The sequence below is a fragment of the Chlamydotis macqueenii genome, unplaced genomic scaffold (genome assembly GCF_036417535.1).
Source record: "Chlamydotis macqueenii isolate bChlMac1 unplaced genomic scaffold, bChlMac1.mat HAP1_SCAFFOLD_233, whole genome shotgun sequence".
NCBI lineage: Eukaryota > Metazoa > Chordata > Aves > Otidiformes > Otididae > Chlamydotis > Chlamydotis macqueenii.
Window position 1 is genome coordinate 519,325 of NW_028239106.1, and position 22,935 is coordinate 542,259.

A 22,935-nucleotide genomic window follows, 5' to 3' on the forward strand; every position below is an offset into this window, starting at 1 on the left:
GAGAGATAGAAAGGCAGAGGCACAGGGCAGGCATGCAGAGGCGCAAAGAAAAGCAGGCCAGAAAACAGGCTGGAGAAATTAGGTGGGGGGAGAAGACGGATGCAGATCAGGACAAAGAGATGGAAAAGGCAAAAACAGCAATGGGCCGCAGGACAGAGACAGAGGACAAACAAAGGAAGGAAAGGGAGCAGAACAAAAGTGCAGGGATACAAAACAAAAGGAAGCGGTAGAACAAGAGATTTAAAGGGAGAGAGAAAGGAGGAAGAGCATACAAGAACAGACAGAAGAGGAGAGGTAGAAGGAAACAGTAACAACAACAACAAATCACAGCAGCTTGGGAAAGGTAGGGGTCACGGGAGCGGCAGGGAAGGACAGGGACGCACAAGAGAGGAGGCAGAGCCCCAGGGGCCGGGGACTCACCACAGCTCTCACTCCCGGCACTGCTGGGAGAATCTGACAGGTCAGATGCTGCTTTCTGCTTCTCTCCTCTTCTGTAACTCCGACCACTTGGCTGTCCTCCACCTAAGAGAATACGTGGGTGTCTTACAGCTCTTAGACAAAAAGCTTCCTAGACACGTAGCCACCCACCCACGCTCGCTCGCTCGCGCGCTATGTGGCCGTACCGTGCTTCAGGTTCCACGTACAGACTGTGCAGTGCGCACTGGCGGTCTGGCCTGCTGAAGAGTACAAAGAGGGATCCTTCCTCACCCGGAGAGGCAGGCTAGGCTCTCTCTGGCCTGCAGCGGGAGGCAGCTGCTGGCTGGCTGGCCTTTGGTTTCTTCTTCTTCTTTACCTTTCTGTGGCCTCTCCAGCTTCAGCTGCAGCAGCTCCTCTCCACAGGCAGTAAGCGCTCTGTTACATGACATAAATGTTGAAAATTAAATATCAGTATGAGGTGATTCTTGCTAACTGTAGAACTGTAGTCACATAGGTTAAGTTTTATACGAAATCTATTTGTCCTTAGAGGGAGTGGGACCCTAGAGATCTTATAATACGCATTTGTTAGAAGCTAGCCTAGCATATCTTTAATACAATGGTAAGTCCCAAACACCCCCAAACACCACCTGCAGAAATAGGCCCTGAGCCATCACTTTGGAGCCAGGAAAATCAAGCAGCACCGCGACCTGTTCTCAAGACCAGATATGGAGATTTCAAGGAGGAGTTTGACCAGCGAATTTGAGGAGGGGGCGTTTTGACGACCACCAAGACCACCAAAAGACCCTCGACTCAAAAGACTGGGCATGCGCGAGTGGGTAGGGAAATGATGTAATGGTTTCTCAGAAAATTTATGTTTATGCATATTATTTCTTGGAATTTAATGAATATGTATAATTAATGTGTATTTAACCCGTGCTGTTGATCAAATGGGTGCGCACGCTAGGTGGAGCGATCCCCCGTGCGCCCAGCGCTGCAATGAAGAAGTGCCTGCTTCTTAACTTCTCATTGCTGTTAAGGAGTTTTATTCCGGATTTCGGTAACAGTTTTGGCGACCCAGATGGGACCTTGCGAGTGAGACTGAACGAGATCGAGTGTTGATTGAACTCCAGCCGGCACAGAGGTATTCTCGGGGAGACCCATCGCTCTCGACTCACAAAGCTCCTCGCAACGTTCCCTGGAGAAAAGGGTAAGGCACTTCTTCTTTGAAATCTGTCTGCTCTGGATAGCCTGCCCGTAAGGCGCGGCGAAAGCTTCGCAGGGTTGGGGCTTAGAGGGTACCCGTTTGGTTTGGAAGCCTAGGCGTCTGCCCGTAAGTCATAAGCGAAAGCTATTGCTGGGTTGGATATTTGTGTATTTGGGACAATTGTCATTTGCATTTGTTTGGTTTTTGTATTTGGGACAATTGTCATTTGCATTTATCTGGTATTTGGCATTTAATCTAAATTGTTTAAGAGTAAGAGTATGGGGAGTATTGGTAAGATTTGTACATAGCTTGGAAAGGGGCCCCAGGGTGTTTTAGAAGTGATTTACAAGCTGGTAATTGTTGCTTCAGTGCGTTTTTGTTTTGGTTTGGTTTGGTTTTTTTAAGTCTGTATGCATGTGTTGCAGTGTAGGGACTTGAATGATATACAGTATTGCATTTGGGGTTTTAAACTTTTCTTGGTGACGGGATTGACTTTGTTTGTAGAACAGTGTTATTGTCTTTTTGGTACCAAAAACTCCTTTGTAAAATATGGGAAAACACATATCTTCTATGTCTACCTCAATGGTAGGGGAAATATTAATGAAGTCTCCACTGGGATGTGTTCTTAAACATTGGGAGGATATAAGGGGAGACCCAGTAACTAGAAAAAAAAATTGATCCAATATTTTACAGTTGATGTTATCTTGTAGAAGGGAAGGAAAGTGAGATGTGGTCCCCGATGTTGATTTGTTCTTTACTTTGGGAAATCATCCCAAGTGGCAGAAAGATTGCAGATACGTCCCCAAGGATCCGATGGTTTTGGCATAAAAAAAAAAAACAAAAAAAAAAAAAAAAAGGAAAAAGGTTGAAAAGATCCTGGCTTGTAGTACAGAAAGTGATGTTTAAAATGTGGAACTGAAGAGGAAAACATAGAATTCATGTGTTAAATTTCTGTGTTAAATTTCTGTATTATCTTTATGTGTGGTCTGGAAGTGTTGATGCAGGTTTAACAAATGAAACAGTAGAAAAAGGGGCCAGAACACCGAACCCCCGGTGGGAGCTGTAGAGTGGGACAGTTGAATTATGAGGGTTTCAGTCCTATTGCAGGGAGAACTGGAAGCTGACAAGACCAGATAGAACAAGGAGCGGCTCAAGCCTTGCCCCCCCTACCACTTCGACAAGCAGTAGGGGAACAAACCGGGGATGAGATCGGGCTGTGGTAGAGGAATGGATAAAATAACTGCAATAGGAGAGAGATTGGGAATATCAGTGTGCAAAGTGTGAAGCATGGTGGCACTGGAAAAATGCGTGTCCTTATTCTGAAAAAGAAACAAAAAACTGGCAGCACAGCAGATGCCTTTGTCAGAGGTGCAAAGAGGACTGGGGGAGAATTCCCCAGCAGAACCCCTGGTTACAATCCAGCTGGGGACCCAAACCATGGATTTTCTATTTTGATACTGGAGCTATTCATTTTAAGTACTGGTAGAAGAAAATTGAGTAAAAAGCATGTAGACAAAATTGGTGCCACAGGGAAAGCTGAAAATAAATTTTTCATTCAATCCTTAACTTTAAGGTGGGTAAAAATGGGGAACTGGCCAATTTTTATATATACCAGAGTGTCCTGTTGCCTTAGTGGGGAGAGATTTATTGAGCAAATTGAAAGCACAAATTAATTTTTAAAACTGTGACATTCAATTAAATATACCCTAATCAAAAGCCAGAGAGGCAAGAATTTTTATGTTGCAGACAACTTCAGAGCCATATGAAATCCCTCAAGAAGTGGACAATGCAGTAACCCTTTGGTGTGGGCTGGCGAAGTTCCCGGACATTCAAAAGCAGCAGAACCGGTAAAGATTTTTCTAAAGGAGAGCACCAAACTGGTAAGACAAAAACAGTACCCTTTAAAATTAGAAGCTAGAAGAGGCCTTGAGAAAATGATTGAAAATTTCTTAAAAAAATATCGACTATTAGTCGAATGTGAATCAGAATTCAATACTCCCATTTTACCTGTGAAAAAGCCAGAAAGTGAGGAATATAGGTTAGTACAAGATTTTAATAGCAATAAATTTAATAGTTCAAGATATTCACCCCTTAGTGGCAAACCTGTATCCTTGTTGACAGCTTTAAAAGAAAATCACAAGTGGTTCACTGTATTGAACTTATAGGATGCCTTTTTCTGTATTCTTCTTGACAAAAATAGTCAGGCATATTTTGCCTTTGAACTGCAAAATCCCACAACTGGGCAGAAGACTCAGCTCAGCTGGGCAGTGCTACCTCAAGGATTTAAAAATAGCCCAATGATCTTTGGAAATCAATTGGCTAAGGAATTAGAAACATGCAAAATAATTTATCCTGAAAGACTGGTGTTGCAATATGTAGATGATATTTTAATAGCCACAGAAACCAGAGAAGAATATTTCAACTTGACTACTAACCTGCTAAATTTCTTGGGCCAAAGTGATAACAGATTTTCCAAGAAGAAAGCACAGATTGGAAAAGAGACTGTCATGTATTTGGGATTTGAAATCACACAGGGACAAAGACAACTTGGAAATGAGAGAAAAGAGGCAATTTGCCAAATGCCGGAGCCAAAAGGAGCTAAGGAGCTGCAAACGTTTCTGGGAATGGCTGGCTGGTGTCACCTGTGGATTAAAGGAATTGAAGGAGGGACCCCTTGTGTGAGAATCTGAAGCTCGAAAGGCATTCCAGAATGTAAAGGTAGCTCTGATGTTCACTCCTGCTCTAGGGTTGCCCGATTTAACCAAACCCTTTGAACTGTTTGTTCATGAAAGACAACATTCGGCCCTCAGAAGAATCCTTTCTCAGAAAAATGGAGAATGAAGAAGACCGGTTGGTTATTTCTCCAAACAATTGGACAATGTTAGCTAAGGATGACCAGGTTGTCTATGGGCTGTAGCAGCAACTGTCCTCCTGACTTAAGAAGCTTGTAAGCTGACAACGGGACACCCAAGAACAGCTTATGTACCGCATATGGTACTTTCTGTTCTGGAACAGAAAGGAGGACACTGGTTATCCCCAAGCAGGATGCTCAAACATCACATTGTCCTGTTGGAACAAGATGATGTCAAATCAAAAACAACTACAACAATAAATCCTGCCATCTTTTTAAGTTCAATAGAAGAAGAAGTTCTAAGTCATGACTGTCTACAGACCATCAAACAAGTTTATTCCAGCAGAAGTAACAGAAGAGTGAACATACCTGACCCAGAATTCGAGATATGTACTGATGGAAACAGCCTCGTGAGAAATGGAAGAAGATTGGCTGGATATGCAATAACAATAACAAACTCTGTTATTGATGCAAAGCCGCTCTCAGTGAACACCTCAGCACAAAAGGCGGAATTGATAACTAGCCCTCATAAAAGCCCTAAAATGGACAGAACATAAAAAGTGAATATATGGACTGATTTAAAGTATGCTTTTGGAGTAGTACATGCCCATGGAGCCACATGGAAAGAAAGAGGAATGCTGACAGCACAAGGAACATCCATGAAACACCAAGAAGAAATTCTGCAATTGCTCCAAGTGGTGCAGAAACCCAAAGAAGTTGCAATAATGCACTGCAAAGCCCACCAATTTGGGAATTTCCCAGTGAATACTGGAAATAAATTAGTCAATAAAAAGGCAAAGAAGAGAGCAGAAAAAGGCATCATGACAATAATACTAGTTAAAGAAGTGAAATTTGAGCAACAAACCCCAAATTACAGTAAGGTTGATTTGGAATTAGCTAAATCAATTCAAATAAATATGAAAAATGATCATTAGTCCTAAAAATCAAGTTGTGGTCTCACCACAATCAAAGCTAAAAGCATAGAAAAATTCATTGGGAAACAGAGGCAATGATCAGTGATTTAAGAAGACAGGTGATTAGTGTTAGGATGATAAAGCTAATAAAATCAGTAACAAAAAGTGTGAAACTTGTTTAAAGAATAACCCGAGAAATATTAAATAACCACCCCCAGGAACCATATATATGGGAAACTTGCCTGAAAATTATTGGCAGATTGATTTTTCAGAATTGCCACAACAAAATGGATATAGATATCTATTGGTATTAGTAAATATGGCCAAAAGATTTTCTTCTCCTGTCGCACCAATAGGCAAGAGAAGTGGCTAAAAATATGTTAAAAGAAATAATATCATGGTTTGGAATCCCCAAAAGAATATAATCAAATAGAGGTCCTCATTTTGTGTCTGAAATTATTCAAATATTGAGGAAAATTCTGGGAATCAAATTGAATTTACACACTCCTTGAAGGCCACAATCTAATAGACAAGTAAAATTTGTCAGAAAATATCTTTAAAATGGCCTCATGCTCTTCCTTAAGCACTTCCGAGAATCAAGATTCAATCCAGATCTAAGACTAAAATTAGTCCATATGTTAATGTATGGAAAATCGTATCAGACTCTAACCCTTGTTCAAAATGTGACTGCTACTGGGGATAATGAAATGGAATTGTATTTGATATCCCTTGGAAGAACTCTGATATGGATATGGAACTGCCACAGAGCCTCTTTCTTTAGATTCCCCAGTTCATCATTTTAACCAGGAGATTACGTGTACCTGAAAATTTGGGAATCAGAAACTCTTCAATAAGAATGGAAAGAACCATATCAGGTGCTTCTAGCAATATATACAGCCCCTAAATTTGAAGATATTGATTCTTGGATTCATTATTTGAGAGTCAAGAAGCACAGCCTCCAAAACAGAAACAATGGATTTCTAAAGAAATATGTCATTTAAAGTTAACAGTCTCTCATTTTTAATGAATTAGACAAAATCATATCAAAATAATGAAATCTATCAAAGGAATTTTAGTAGTAATGCTAATAATACTTTTTGTTTTACTGATTATGGAGATTAGTTATAAGTAAATGAGACTTATTGAAAAAAATTAAATAAGTCTCAAAGGGGGGAAATGTTACATGACATAAATGTTGAAAATTAAATATCAGTATGAGGTGATTCTTGCTAACTGTAGAACTGTAGTCACATAGGTTAAGTTTTATACGAAATCTATTTGTCCTTAGAGGGAGTGGGACCCTAGAGATCTTATAATACGCATTTGTTAGAAGCTAGCCTAGCATATCTTTAATACAATGGTAAGTCCCAAACACCCCCAAACACCACCTGCAGAAATAGGCCCTGAGCCATCACTTTGGAGCCAGGAAAATCAAGCAGCACCGCGACCTGTTCTCAAGACCAGATATGGAGATTTCAAGGAGGAGTTTGACCAGCGAATTTGAGGAGGGGGCGTTTTGACGACCACCAAGACCACCAAAAGACCCTCGACTCAAAAGACTGGGCATGCGCGAGTGGGTAGGGAAATGATGTAATGGTTTCTCAGAAAATTTATGTTTATGCATATTATTTCTTGGAATTTAATGAATATGTATAATTAATGTGTATTTAACCCGTGCTGTTGATCAAATGGGTGCGCACGCTAGGTGGAGCGATCCCCCGTGCGCCCAGCGCTGCAATAAAGAAGTGCCTGCTTCTTAACTTCTCATTGCTGTTAAGGAGTTTTATTCCGGATTTCGGTAACAGCTCCATCCGTTCATTTTCGCTCCCGCACCGCCAGGAGAGCACGGCCGGGCAGAGACAGCCCACACAAGCCTGAGGCGAGTGCAGTCAACAGCGTTCCCAGGGGAGGAACGGACAGCCACGGCCTCTGGGAGAGGGAAAGAAGAAGCAGCGACCGTTATTACCGCACGCGGCCCCTGGCCGGAGCGCCTGCTGCCGCAGGGGATTCTCCAGATACACTGAGGTCCCCCCTCGCAGCCTTCAAGGCAGGGCGTGGCCCGGTGCTACGGGACAGGCTTCAGGGGACGCGCCGGAGCGGCGGGCAGCTGCACGGGGCCGGGGGAGGCTCGGGGGGAGCTCTGGCGAGCTGGGGAGGTGCCCGGCGTCTCCGCCCGGGAGGGGGGGCCCCCTCCTGCCCCTCTTCCCTTCTCTCTGCTCTCGGGTCACTCCCCGGGGCTGCCCTCGCCCGGCTCGGCTCCGAGCGGGCGGCTTGAGGCTCCCCGGGCGGGCAGGAGACAGCGCTGCAGCCACGAAAGGGGCTCGCTCACCTCACGGGTGCCCTCGGTACTCACCCGTCACCGCCGCCGGGACCCGCCGGCCGCACACCGCCATGCTGCTCCCGGCCGCATGCGCAGTCCGAAGGCCGAACACAGTGCCTGCCGGGAGAAGGGCAGAGCACTGCGCACGCGCGACTCCCGAGCTGCAGTTCCCGCTTTCCGTCACCAGGTGGCAGCAGCCCCCTACCGCTCCGGTCCTGGGTGTTCAGCCGGACGAGCCACGGCCGCTTCCTCCTGACGTGCGGAAAACGGACTCCACAATCTGTAAGATTGTAAAGTAGGTATGCTTATTCAGCGCTGGGCAGCACCGGGGGGTAGTCCCACCAAAACCGTGCGCGCCTTACGTGGCAACTCACTTTAAATTTATACAACCAAATGTTACATATACATCAAGTTTCACAATACGCCTAGACATATGCATGACCTATCCCCGCTTCGTATTAAAATTAGTCCCAAGGGGTCATTTTCATAAACTCCTCCTGTCTGGGCTTGCGCAGTGCCTCCTGCTGGTGGTCGTCGGGGGTCGTGGGGATGAAGGCAGGTGACTCCTCTTCGTCACCGCTAGTAACCTTTTGTTCTTGCGCAAACTCAGTTATCCCTTGGCTTTCATTCAAGCTGCAGGGTCGGTTTTAGCTGGTTCTTGAAGCGACCCCCCTAGTCCTTACCGGGAACTGTCTTTCGTGAAGAATTGCAAGACTTTCTGCTTCAAATAGTTTGCACAATGGTTAGCAAATTATTAAGCAAGTAGTTAACAAAACATTAAGCACTATTTATCAACTTGATTCCTTAGGATGCACAGCAATAATTAATCAATGCCATATCTATTAAGATTTCTTTAACTCCTTCTCTCAGTCCCCCCTTTTCTAGAAAATTAGTAAATTCTTTTACTGCCAGCTATGTTCATCGTTTGTAGATTTACCAGGATTACACAAACCTTAATCCACATTCTACCTTCTCAGTTTAAGCTTTAGGGGTCCCTGAACTTCAGAAGTCCAGAGTTTTTGTGGTGCCTTTTTTACCCTAGTGTGGTGTATCCAGGCATTCTGCTCTCTGATCTTGATTGCTGTAAAGGAGGTGAGGAGTACCTGGTATGGTCCTTCCCACTGTGGTTCCAAGGTTTTTTCTGCAAGAGACTTTACATATACATCATCTCCAGGTTGTATATCATGCACAGGTTCATCTAGACCTCTTCCCCGGGTCCCAATTACATGCTTTCCAATTTTATTGAGCTGTTTGCCCAATGCCACCATGTAGGAAGTCATAATTTCATCCCCAGCTTGCGTAGACATTCCCCTCTGTATTCCATAGGGTCGTCCATACAAAATTTCAAAGGGACTCAGTCCTTCCTTTGCCCTTGGTCTCGTTCGTATACGCAGAAGGGCTAAAGGGAGTGACTGAGGCCACGTTAAGTTTGCTTCTTGTCCCAATTTCACAATTTGCTGTTTGATTAAGTGATTCATTTTCTCTACTTGGCCACTCGACTGAGGGCGATACGGGGTATGAAGTTGCCAATCTATACCTAAATGGTGGCTGATTTGTTGCACTATTTTTGAGACAAAATGTGGTCCTCTGTCTGAGGATATGGTTGCTGGAACCCCAAAACGTGGTATTCTCTCTTGTACCAACACTTTAGTTACCTCCCGAGCCTTGGCTGTCCTAGTTGGGAACGCTTCTGGCCAACCTGAAAAGGTATCAGTTAATACCAGCAAATAGCGATACCCCCCTTTTCTTGGAAGTTCTGTAAAATCAACCTGCCATTGTTGTCCAGGCCCATTGCCCTTCCCAATCTGGCCCATTTCTGGTTTGGGAGTATTTTTTGGATTAGTCTGGAGGCAAAGGTCACACTGTTGAGTCACCTGTCTCACTGTGGTATATAAGTTTCTAGCCACGATTTCCCTTATCAAATGTTTATACAGAGCCTCTGTTCCCCAATGCCTTTTTCTATGTTCCTCCCGTATCAAGTGCCACAGTAAACAAGAGGGAATAATTAGTCTTCCCTGTGGGGTATAAGCCCACCCCTCTTCATTATATGACCCTTCCAAGTCTGTGATAAGTTTCTGATCTTCCTTGGTATATTCTGGCTTACCTTCTAGAGAGATTTGCCTATCAGGAATTAGAGCCCCTTCTATTCTCACCTTCATTTTGGCCGCTTGTTTTGCCTCTCTGTCCGCCAGTTCATTCCCTTTCTCCAAATCGGAGCTCACTCTCTGCTGTGCCTTAATATGCATAATTGCCACTTTCTCAGGGAGCTGGACAGCTTCTAGTAGCTTCAAAATTTCTTCTGCATGTTTGATATTTTTTCCCTGGGAGTTCAATAGTCCTCTTTCTTTCCAGATTGCTCCATGTGCGTGCACAACTCCGAAGGCATATTTTGAGTCCGTGTCAATGTTCACAGTTTTGCCCTGGGCCAACTCCAGGGCTCGGGTTAGGGCAATTATTTCTGCCTTCTGTGCGGAGGTGTTCATGGGCAAAGGCCCTGACTCTATTACCTGCTGGCTGGTAGTGATGGCATATCCCGCGTGTCGATTGCCATTTAAGACATAACTGCTCCCGTCTGTGAACCAGTTTTCCCCATTTTCCATGGGGCTATCCTTCAGGTCTGGGCGGCTTGCATATGTTGCTTCGATGGTTTCCAAACAGTCATGGTGCACTGGTTCTCCTGTGTTCCCACTGAGAAAAGAAGCTGGGTTGACAATGTTAGTGACCACGATTTCCACATCGTCCTGTTCTACTAATACAGCTTGATATCTCAGGAACCTTTGTGGAGAGAGCCAGTGCCCACCCTTTGCTTCCAGTACTGCTGATACTGTATGAGACACCAAAACAGTCATTTTCTGGCCCAGGGTAAACTTTCGGGCTTCCTGTATGTTCAGTATCACAGCTGCAACCGCCCGTAGGCATCCAGGCCAACCCTTTGCAGTGGCGTCTCACTGCTTAGAGAGATAGGCAACTGCCCGTCGATATGGACCCAGATCTTGTGCTAATATTCCCAGGGCAATACCCTGTTTCTCATGGGAGAAAAGAAGAAACGGCTTACTCACATCTGGGAGTCCTAAGGCCGGGGCCGACATCAACGCCTTTTTCAGTAGCTCAAAGGCTCGTTCGGTCTCTTTGTTCCACTCAAGGTGCTTCTGCTCAGTAGCTGTCAGAGCATACAGTGGTTTAACAAGCAGTCCATAATTATAGATCCACAATCGGCACCACCCGGTCATTCCCAGAAAAGTCCGTAACTCCTTTACTGTCTGAGGTCTCTGAGTCTGGCATATTGCCTCTTTGCGGGCCTGTCCCAAAGTTCTCTGCCCCGCACTAATTTCATAGCCCAAATAATTCACTTTACGTTGCATTACCTGGGCTTTCTTCTTGGAGACACGGTATCCCTGGAGTCCCAAGAAATTCAACAGACTCACCGTCCATGCCATACAATCTTCCTCTGTTTTCGTGGCAATCAGGATATCATCTACATACTGCAACAATTTTCCTTCCCCAGATGGGGTTTCCCAGGATTCTAAGTCTTTTGCAAGCTGATTCCCAAAAATGGTAGGACTATTTTTAAATCCTTGTGGCAACGCCGTCCAAGTGAGCTGGGTCTTCCGACCACTTTTAGGGTTTTCCCATTCGAACGCAAACAATTTTTGACTGGCTTCATGGAGAGGGAGGCAAAAGAAAGCATCCTTCAAATCTAAAACAGTAAACCAAATTAGTTCAGGTGTCAACACAGTCAGCAGGGTATATGGATTGGCCACTACTGGGTAGAGGTCCTCAGTTATCTTATTCACCGCCCGTAAGTCTTGGACCACCCTATATGACCCATCGGGTTTCCGAACAGGTAATATAGGGGTATTGAATTCTGACTCACACTCCTTTAATAGTCCTAACTGTAGAAATTTTTCTATCACCGGCCGGATTCCTTCTCTGTCTTCCTTCTTTAGGGGACATTGTTTAATTCTTACCGGTCGTCGGCCTTCCTTAACCTTAACTTCAACAGGTGGAGCACTTTTCGCCCTTCCAGGTACATCAGTAGCCCATACCCCCGGGTACACTTGGTTTAGGATTTCCTCATTCATTTTTCCTTCTGAGGGGAGACTGGTTAAGGTGAGACTCAATATCTGAATATATTGCTGATCTTTTACCTCCAGAGTAATTTCTCCTTTTTCAAATATAATTTTTGCTCCCAATTGTTCCAATAGATCTCTCCCCAAAAGTGCTTTCGGGGAGTTGGGCATATATAAAAATTTGTGGATACCCCATTGTTTTCCCAATTTGTATTTTAGAGGCTTACAAAAATATGCCTTTTCACTTTGGCCAGTCGCTCCTTTTACCATGACATAATCATTTCCCAGGGGCAGCAAAGCTTGATTCAGAACTGAATATGTTGCCCCTGTATCTACTAAGAATTCTACTTGTTGTTGTTTTTCCCCTAGCTTAATTATAACCAGTGGATCCGCTAGGGTAGACTCCCCAGGTTCCCGTCAGTCTTCTATCACATTAGCTATCCTCACATTCGCCGGGATCCTCCGGCCTTCTTTCTTGTTCCTTGGGCATTCCTTTTTCCAGTGGCCAAAGCCCTTGCACATTGCACACTGATCCTTTTCCAACCCCAACCGAGGCTGATTTCGCCTACCTCTCCACTCCCCATCTCCCCGAACGACAGCCACCAACCTTCTTTGTCCCTGCCGATACCCTTCTTCTCTATTACTGAACACTCTCCAAGCCTCATCCAGCAAGATCTCTAAATTCCTGCTTTCCGCAGGAAAAAGCAACTTTTGAAGCTTTCGTCTTATGTCCCCCGTAGACTGACCCAGGAACAGAGCAGAGAAACTAGTTGCTGTATCCCTACCTCAGACCCCGGGTCCAGCGGCGTGCTACGACGCATCACATCCCTCAGTCGATCCGGGAATTCAGATGGAGACTCGGAAGGACCTTGTTTAATTGCATATAAGGCTGACCAATTTATAGTCTTAGGGATTGCCCGTTCCATCCCCTTCGAAATCCACTCCTGATATTCCTGCAATCTTTCCATATGTACTGACCTGTTTACCTCCCATTTCGGGTCCTGGAGGGGGAAGTGTTCCTTAACATCTCCCCCGGTAACTTTATAATAATCCTCGGCTAGATTTCCTGCCGTTTTTAAAATCAACTGCTTCTCCGTTTCAGTCATGTATTCTAATAGCAGCTGTATGTCTTTCCAGTCCGGATTATGTTGTTTTACAATGAACTGGAAATGTTTAGCCACACTTACCGGATCGCTTCTGTAATCTTTAGCAATTTTTCTCCACTCTCCCAAGTCAGCGGTGGAGAAGGGTACTTTAATTAACATTGTTCCGCCATCCGGCCCCACCGCCTCCCGGAGGGGTGCTTGTAAGATTGTCGGAGCAGATTTCTGTCTAGTACGGGAAGATACAGGGCTATCAGGGGGATTCGATGTCCCTTCCGAGTCTGCGTCCTGGTCCTGTGATCGGGGGGGAGGTTTAAACAAATCACCTAAATCTTGTTCTGGAACCTGGCGTACTTTATCTGCTTTCGTACACCTCTGCCCAATGCTGCATGATGAACAGCACCTTTTTAACCTGCCCCCACCCCCCTTGTTCTCCCGTTCGAGTGCGAGTACCATAGGGTCCTGCGGGGATATCATCCCACAGTCCCTTTGCCACTCCGGGTGATTTCGTAGGGTAAAAAACATATCTGCATACGACACCTCGTCCCATTTCCCTTCTCTTCTAAGAAACAACATAAGCTGCAACAAAGTATTGTAATCCAACGTTCCATTGAACGGCCACTTGACTTCACCCTCTAACTTATACAATGGCCACCACTGATTGCAATATTTAATAAGAGTCTTTTTACTTTCCGTACCTCCACCCCCGGCAATATCTTTCCAGTGGGCGAGTATGCAGCCCAGGGGGCTTTTCCTTAATATTCCCCCTTGAGTGTTGCCCATTTTATATTTCCTCTGTGAGAGGGTCTCAATGAATGATTCAAATTTAGACTAACTATTTCACTCCTCCACACCACACTTACAATCAATCACTCAACCACACTCTCTTAACCATACAGCACAGGGATCCCTCATTCATACCAGCCTTTTAAAGCAGCTGCAAAATGGTTGCAAGAACAAACTCACCTACTGATGTTAAACTATCTCCAAATCCGGGTTAAAGAGGCCCGCTTACCCTTCTCCTGCTTCTCATGTACCGATCATCAGCAGGTCCATCCTGGCTCCCAGCAATGGGATGCAGCGGTTACCTCGGACTCGCTCGATCTACCCCCAAGATCGCTAGCGGCCGCTCTATCGGTCAGCGAGTCCCCTTTGATGCTCCAAACTAACCTGGGTACCCAACCAACGGGGACTATGCTGCACGCCAGACGTCTCTGCGCGATTTACCAGCTGCCCCAGCCACGCGTACGACTTACAGGCCCCTACCATTAAACATACCGTTTGGTCCGCGGCTTCAGGAGGTCGTTGTCTGCTCCTGCGGTGAGCGGCTGGCAGCGGAGGCTCCTCCGAGGAAAGTGCTCGGGGCGCGCCTAGGGGCGTCCGCTCCGCAGTCGATCCCGCAGCCAAGCAGAGATCCTCCTGGCTGGCTCGCCAAACTGACGTGCGGAAAACGGACTCCACAATCTGTAAGATTGTAAAGTAGGTATGTTTATTCAGCGCTGGGCAGCACAGGGGGGTAGTCCCACCAAAACCGTGCGCGCCTTACGTGGCAACTCACGTTGGGGGTGGGGGGCACTGGGCAAGTTGGGGAACACAGGCAGCGCCCCCAGGATCCCAAGACAGAGGGGTCATGGGGAGGCAGCGCCAAAAAGGGGGGCGTCGAACAGGGACACAAAACAAGAGTGCAGGGCACGCAACGGGCAAAACACAGGGGAAAAAAAACTCACAAGGGAGGAAAACCTCACACGGTGGGGGGGTGTTTTAGTGAAAAGCATTTGCAAGTGATACAGGGAATTAACGGTCTGCTAAATATTGCTTGATTTAGAAGACTGACTGTCTGCATACTGCTTGATTTAGGAGACTAACTGTCTGCTAGACAATGCCTAACAATCCTCTTGGCCTTGAAACTCACTTAAGCTTATCAGGGACTGGTACTTGTCAAGAAACTGGTATTCAGTCAAGGACTAATATGTCAAGCAAAGGACATGATAACAGGAGTCGTTCAGAAACTGCTGAAATCCCCAAGTGAAAGGAGAGCATGGGTGAATGACTGAAGTTCATCTAGAGGAAGATCAGACCCCTGAAGAAGTAAACGACCACCAGAGACAGATCTGAAATGCTAACGCAAGTGGTTTTTTAATAACCCCGCCTCGCTTATGCACATGTATGTCTGTATTGTGCAATCCTAGGAATGTGTGTACCTGCACCGGATACATTTTTGGTAAAATGTGCTGTCAGCGTGCGTGCTTTTGGAGAAGCAATCCCCCACGCACCCGGTGCCAAATAAACATGCCTGCTTTATAACTCTCTCCGAGTTGTAGAGTTTGATCCACGCGTCAGGAGGGCTGAGAAACACAGAGCGGGACAGTGGGGACGGATACGAGGGAGAGACGGACACGCAAGGACAAGGGGTACGTGTGGGAAGAAAGGTGCGTAAGGATGACCTATAGCAGGGAGTCCACGCAGGACAATCCACAGCACGTAACTCACCCGGCATAACCTGCACGAGATGACCCACACCGGACAATGGACCCACACTGCGTAATCCCCAGCGAGAACCCCTCCGTCTCCCACTGGGTCACACCAACTATCCCCAAATTGAGTGGCTTTTTTTTTTTTCCTTGTCCAGAATATTTTTTTTCCCATGGCCAGACTATGCTCCAGACCACACCTCATTTGATTTTTCCTGTGTCTGAATATTTAGTTAAAAGACTACAGAAGGAAAATCACCACATTCTTAACATTCACTCTAAAATCCATGCGGCAAGTCCCTTAGGAAAAATGCAGTCACGCATCATAGACGTACCTTGTACCTGCAGACCGCTACGGCTCCTTTCCATCCATCTCGTACTTTCATGGCCAAGGAAAGGGCGACCACGGTGAAACGCTGGCAGCAGACATTCAGTAGAGAGAGGGAAAAACCCCTTAGTTTGAAGCTAGGCAGGAATCTAACTCTTCCTTTTGGGGCGAGGTTTCTCAGGACTAAAACCACGTGAAGGACAGAGTATCTTGCAGCACCTTTGGTACAGCTGCTGATACCGGCCTTTAAAGCTTTTGCATTTTTCAGACACCTGGGCCTTTTTTTGACTCATTGGCAGCTTTAGTTTCACTCGAACCGCTGTCCTACATACAGGCAGGGGACAGACACAGATGCCTACATACATTTTCTCAACCCTAAGTACAGCCGAGATCTCCTCACCCTCTATGTGCCAAGTTGAATATTTGTTTGTTAAGGAGCACAGCAACACTTCTGTCCTCGTGAACTGCCTCCGAGCAGAGGAGGGCTCTGGGATTTCCTGGACGCCAGTGCTCCCGCTTTCACTGTCAACTCTGCACGGCCACCCACCGGAAAAAAGGCCTCAAAATAACGGACGTCAGACGATTGCTGCCACACCAAAAGTGCCAGCACTGAAAGCTCGTGCTGCTCCTCGCCGGCCCTTGCCAGCGCCTCTACAGGCCCACAAACGTTATCCAGCCTAGAGACTGCATAAAAGGCAGACCGCCCCAGGCTGCAACACTCTTGCCCAGCGTACACTGACCAGTAACGTCTCCCCCTTCACCTTCCCGAGAGAGACTGTTCCCAGGGAGCCCTCTTCCTCCCATCAATTTACTACACCCTCCCTGCAGTTTTCAACCTTCTTCCCTCCTCGGCTGTGGTCCCTCAACTTAGCTCTCAAATGGCCAGAAATCAGATTCCATCCTCAAAAGAACAACCCCATGCTAACTAAGATGGCGCTTCCTCGCCCAGCTCCTCATCACCACTGCAAAAAAAAAAAACCCAAAAATAAAACCTACCAAACAGCACCGCCCTTCAACATCACACCACTTACCACCAATCTCTTCTATGGCACTCTCCTCCTCAAAAGCGCCACAGTGCTCTGCTCACCGGCTCCACTCATTGCCAAGAAGTCCGACGCTGCAACTGCCGCTCGTGGTGCTTCAGATGCTGAGAGACGCAAAGCTCAACTTACTTTTTCTGGGGTGTAGGTAGAAAAAAAATAGGTGTCATACCAAGCTAACTAGAAAAGTATGTCATTACATGCAATGACAACATTATCAAAAACCACCTGCTTTAGCTTCCTACAAGAAAACAAATGCTCCAGGCTTCATTTCTAGCAAGACCATGCATGCTATCTAACTTCTACCACAGCTACGTTCTGGACAGGGCTGAATGACAAATGTAGCAGAACGTGGTGGCTCGCACACGTGGCCGACAGAGGCACGGAGCTCCTGGCACTGCGTCCTGGTGTCTGCTCTGTCAGGGAGGGCTCAGATGGACCAGCCACTCCTTGCTGGAGGCACCTGCCTGTGATTCACTCCTCAGTCCCCTCCAGCAGCCATGCCCAGGCGGCCCCCTTTACAGCTGGAGGCCCCTCATACAGCAGGGCCAGGGCCAGGGCCAGGGCCACCCTCAGCCTCACTGGACCCATCTGGGGCTGCCCCACCTCCAGCCCCAGCTGGAGCCCATCAGGAGCAGGGGCCCTTGCCAAAGCCCCACAGCACATCACCCCCTTCCCTGTGCCTGTCCTCAGCCATCAGCTCTGCACCCAGGGGCTGCAAACACATCCAGGGGCACAGAGGACGTCACAGACAGTGAGATACAGAACAGAAAAAAAAAAACAGTGACAGTACGCAAGACAAAGAGATAGAGAAAGAAAGATAAGAAAAGAAAGAGAGAGATAGAAAGGCAGAGGCACAGGGCAGGCATGCAGAGGCGCAAAGAAAAGCAGGCCAGAAAACAGGCTGGAGAAATTAGGTGGGGGGAGAAGACGGATGCAGATCAGGACAAAGAGATGGAAAAGGCAAAAACAGCAATGGGCCGCAGGACAGAGACAGAGGACAAACAAAGGAAGGAAAGGGAGCAGAACAAAAGTGCAGGGATACAAAACAAAAGGAAGCGGTAGAACAAGAGATTTAAAGGGAGAGAGAAAGGGGGAAGAGCATACAAGAACAGACAGAAGAGGAGAGGTAGAAGGAAACAGTAACAACAACAACAAATCACAGCAGCTTGGGAAAGGTAGGGGTCACGGGAGCGGCAGGGAAGGACAGGGACGCACAAGAGAGGAGGCAGAGCCCCAGGGGCCGGGGACTCACCACAGCTCTCACTCCCGGCACTGCTGGGAGAATCTGACAGGTCAGATGCTGCTTTCTGCTTCTCTCCTCTTCTGTAACTCCGACCACTTGGCTGTCCTCCACCTAAGAGAATACGTGGGTGTCTTACAGCTCTTAGACAAAAAGCTTCCTAGACACGTAGCCACCCACCCACGCTCGCTCGCTCGCGCGCTATGTGGCCGTACCGTGCTTCAGGTTCCACATACAGACTGTGCAGTGCGCACTGGCGGTCTGGCCTGCTGAAGAGTACAAAGAGGGATCCTTCCTCACCCGGAGAGGCAGGCTAGGCTCTCTCTGGCCTGCAGCGGGAGGCAGCTGCTGGCTGGCTGGCCTTTGGTTTCTTCTTCTTTACCTTTCTGTGGCCTCTCCAGCTTCAGCTGCAGCAGCTCCTCTCCACAGGCAGTAAGCGCTCTGTTACATGACATAAATGTTGAAAATTAAATATCAGTATGAGGTGATTCTTGCTAACTGTAGAACTGTAGTCACATAGGTTAAGTTTTATACGAAATCTATTTGTCCTTAGAGGGAGTGGGACCCTAGAGATCTTATAATACGCATTTGTTAGAAGCTAGCCTAGCATATCTTTAATACAATGGTAAGTCCCAAACACCCCCAAACACCACCTGCAGAAATAGGCCCTGAGCCATCACTTTGGAGCCAGGAAAATCAAGCAGCACCGCGACCTGTTCTCAAGACCAGATATGGAGATTTCAAGGAGGAGTTTGACCAGCGAATTTGAGGAGGGGGCGTTTTGACGACCACCAAGACCACCAAAAGACCCTCGACTCAAAAGACTGGGCATGCGCGAGTGGGTAGGGAAATGATGTAATGGTTTCTCAGAAAATTTATGTTTATGCATATTATTTCTTGGAATTTAATGAATATGTATAATTAATGTGTATTTAACCCGTGCTGTTGATCAAATGGGTGCGCACGCTAGGTGGAGCGATCCCCCGTGCGCCCAGCGCTGCAATGAAGAAGTGCCTGCTTCTTAACTTCTCATTGCTGTTAAGGAGTTTTATTCCGGATTTCGGTAACAGTTTTGGCGACCCAGATGGGACCTTGCGAGTGAGACTGAACGAGATCGAGTGTTGATTGAACTCCAGCCGGCACAGAGGTATTCTCGGGGAGACCCATCGCTCTCGACTCACAAAGCTCCTCGCAACGTTCCCTGGAGAAAAGGGTAAGGCACTTCTTCTTTGAAATCTGTCTGGTCTGGATAGCCTGCCCATAAGGCGCGGCGAAAGCTTCGCAGGGTTGGGGCTTAGAGGGTACCCGTTTGGTTTGGAAGCCTAGGCGTCTGCCCGTAAGTCATAAGCGAAAGCTATTGCTGGGTTGGATATTTGTGTATTTGGGACAATTGTCATTTGCATTTGTTTGGTTTTTGTATTTGGGACAATTGTCATTTGCATTTATCTGGTATTTGGCATTTAATCTAAATTGTTTAAGAGTAAGAGTATGGGGAGTATTGGTAAGATTTGTACATAGCTTGGAAAGGGGCCCCAGGGTGTTTTAGAAGTGATTTACAAGCTGGTAATTGTTGCTTCAGTGCGTTTTTGTTTTGTTTTGTTTTGTTTTTTTTAAGGCTGTATGCATGTGTTGCAGTGTACGGGACTTGAATGATATACAGTATTGCATTTGGGGTTTTAAACTTTTCTTGGTGACGGGATTGACTTTGTTTGTAGAACAGTGTTATTGTCTTTTTGGTACCAAAAACTCCTTTGTAAAATATGGGAAAACACATATCTTCTATGTCTACCTCAATGGTAGGGGAAATATTAATGAAGTCTCCACTGGGATGTGTTCTTAAACATTGGGAGGATATAAGGGGAGACCCAGTAACTAGAAAAAAAAATTGATCCAATATTTTACAGTTGATGTTATCTTGTAGAAGGGAAGGAAAGTGAGATGTGGTCCCCGATGTTGATTTGTTCTTTACTTTGGGAAATCATCCCAAGTGGCAGAAAGATTGCAGATACGTCCCCAAGGATCCGATGGTTTTGGCATAAAAAAAAAAAACAAAAAAAAAAAAAAAAAGGAAAAAGGTTGAAAAGATCCTGGCTTGTAGTACAGAAAGTGATGTTTAAAATGTGGAACTGAAGAGGAAAACATAGAATTCATGTGTTAAATTTCTGTGTTAAATTTCTGTATTATCTTTATGTGTGGTCTGGAAGTGTTGATGCAGGTTTAACAAATGAAACAGTAGAAAAAGGGGCCAGAACACCGAACCCCCGGTGGGAGCTGTAGAGTGGGACAGTTGAATTATGAGGGTTTCAGTCCTATTGCAGGGAGAACTGGAAGCTGACAAGACCAGATAGAACAAGGAGCGGCTCAAGCCTTGCCCCCCCTACCACTTTGACAAGCAGTAGGGGAACAAACCGGGGATGAGATCGGGCTGTGGTAGAGGAATGGATAAAATAACTGCAATAGGAGAGAGATTGGGAATATCAGTGTGCAAAGTGTGAAGCATGGTGGCACTGGAAAAATGCGTGTCCTTATTCTGAAAAAGAAACAAAAAACTGGCAGCACAGCAGATGCCTTTGTCAGAGGTGCAAAGAGGACTGGGGGAGAATTCCCCAGCAGAACCCCTGGTTACAATCCAGCTGGGGACCCAAACCATGGATTTTCTATTTTGATACTGGAGCTATTCATTTTAAGTACTGGTAGAAGAAAATTGAGTAAAAAGCATGTAGACAAAATTGGTGCCACAGGGAAAGCTGAAAATAAATTTTTCATTCAATCCTTAACTTTAAGGTGGGTAAAAATGGGGAACTGGCCAATTTTTATATATACCAGAGTGTCCTGTTGCCTTAGTGGGGAGAGATTTATTGAGCAAATTGAAAGCACAAATTAATTTTTAAAACTGTGACATTCAATTAAATATACCCTAATCAAAAGCCAGAGAGGCAAGAATTTTTATGTTGCAGACAACTTCAGAGCCATATGAAATCCCTCAAGAAGTGGACAATGCAGTAACCCTTTGGTGTGGGCTGGCGAAGTTCCCGGACATTCAAAAGCAGCAGAACCGGTAAAGATTTTCCTAAAGGAGAGCACCAAACTGGTAAGACAAAAACAGTACCCTTTAAAATTAGAAGCTAGAAGAGGCCTTGAGAAAATGATTGAAAATTTCTTAAAAAAATATCGACTATTAGTCGAATGTGAATCAGAATTCAATACTCCCATTTTACCTGTGAAAAAGCCAGAAAGTGAGGAATATAGGTTAGTACAAGATTTTAATAGCAATAAATTTAATAGTTCAAGATATTCACCCCTTAGTGGCAAACCTGTATCCTTGTTGACAGCTTTAAAAGAAAATCACAAGTGGTTCACTGTATTGAACTTATAGGATGCCTTTTTCTGTATTCTTCTTGACAAAAATAGTCAGGCATATTTTGCCTTTGAACTGCAAAATCCCACAACTGGGCAGAAGACTCAGCTCACCTGGGCAGTGCTACCTCAAGGATTTAAAAATAGCCCAATGATCTTTGGAAATCAATTGGCTAAGGAATTAGAAACATGCAAAATAATTTATCCTGAAAGACTGGTGTTGCAATATGTAGATGATATTTTAATAGCCACAGAAACCAGAGAAGAATATTTCAACTTGACTACTAACCTGCTAAATTTCTTGGGCCAAAGTGATAACAGATTTTCCAAGAAGAAAGCACAGATTGGAAAAGAGACTGTCATGTATTTGGGATTTGAAATCACACAGGGACAAAGACAACTTGGAAATGAGAGAAAAGAGGCAATTTGCCAAATGCCGGAGCCAAAAGGAGCTAAGGAGCTGCAAACGTTTCTGGGAATGGCTGGCTGGTGTCACCTGTGGATTAAAGGAATTGAAGGAGGGACCCCTTGTGTGAGAATCTGAAGCTCGAAAGGCATTCCAGAATGTAAAGGTAGCTCTGATGTTCACTCCTGCTCTAGGGTTGCCCGATTTAACCAAACCCTTTGAACTGTTTGTTCATGAAAGACAACATTCGGCCCTCAGAAGAATCCTTTCTCAGAAAAATGGAGAATGAAGAAGACCGGTTGGTTATTTCTCCAAACAATTGGACAATGTTAGCTAAGGATGACCAGGTTGTCTATGGGCTGTAGCAGCAACTGTCCTCCTGACTTAAGAAGCTTGTAAGCTGACAACGGGACACCCAAGAACAGCTTATGTACCGCATATGGTACTTTCTGTTCTGGAACAGAAAGGAGGACACTGGTTATCCCCAAGCAGGATGCTCAAACATCACATTGTCCTGTTGGAACAAGATGATGTCAAATCAAAAACAACTACAACAATAAATCCTGCCATCTTTTTAAGTTCAATAGAAGAAGAAGTTCTAAGTCATGACTGTCTACAGACCATCAAACAAGTTTATTCCAGCAGAAGTAACAGAAGAGTGAACATACCTGACCCAGAATTCGAGATATGTACTGATGGAAGCAGCCTCGTGAGAAATGGAAGAAGATTGGCTGGATATGCAATAACAATAACAAACTCTGTTATTGATGCAAAGCCGCTCTCAGTGAACACCTCAGCACAAAAGGCGGAATTGATAACTAGCCCTCATAAAAGCCCTAAAATGGACAGAACATAAAAAGTGAATATATGGACTGATTTAAAGTATGCTCTTGGAGTAGTACATGCCCATGGAGCCACATGGAAAGAAAGAGGAATGCTGACAGCACAAGGAACATCCATGAAACACCAAGAAGAAATTCTGCAATTGCTCCAAGTGGTGCAGAAACCCAAAGAAGTTGCAATAATGCACTGCAAAGCCCACCAATTTGGGAATTTCCCAGTGAATACTGGAAATAAATTAGTCAATAAAAAGGCAAAGAAGAGAGCAGAAAAAGGCATCATGACAATAATACTAGTTAAAGAAGTGAAATTTGAGCAACAAACCCCAAATTACAGTAAGGTTGATTTGGAATTAGCTAAATCAATTCAAA

At 45.5% G+C, this 22,935-nt stretch overlaps 1 long non-coding RNA gene across 2 annotated transcripts in view; it reads right to left on the reverse strand.

Annotated features, from left to right (window-relative positions):
• The window catches only part of LOC147596058 (uncharacterized), an 82,356-nt gene extending 63,965 nt beyond the window's left edge, over positions 1–18,391 (reverse strand). The window contains exons 1-4 of one of the 2 annotated variants that reach the window (XR_015261639.1): positions 18,177–18,391; positions 17,974–18,075; positions 16,710–16,855; positions 15,685–15,766 (exon numbers count right to left, since the gene is read on the reverse strand). This is a non-coding gene — a long non-coding RNA (uncharacterized LOC147596058). Of the gene's footprint in view, positions 1–15,684; positions 15,767–16,709; positions 16,856–17,973; positions 18,076–18,176 lie in introns of those variants that run through there. The other variant, XR_015261640.1, reaches the window with a different exon arrangement.
• Positions 18,392–22,935: the final 4,544 nt, after the last annotated feature.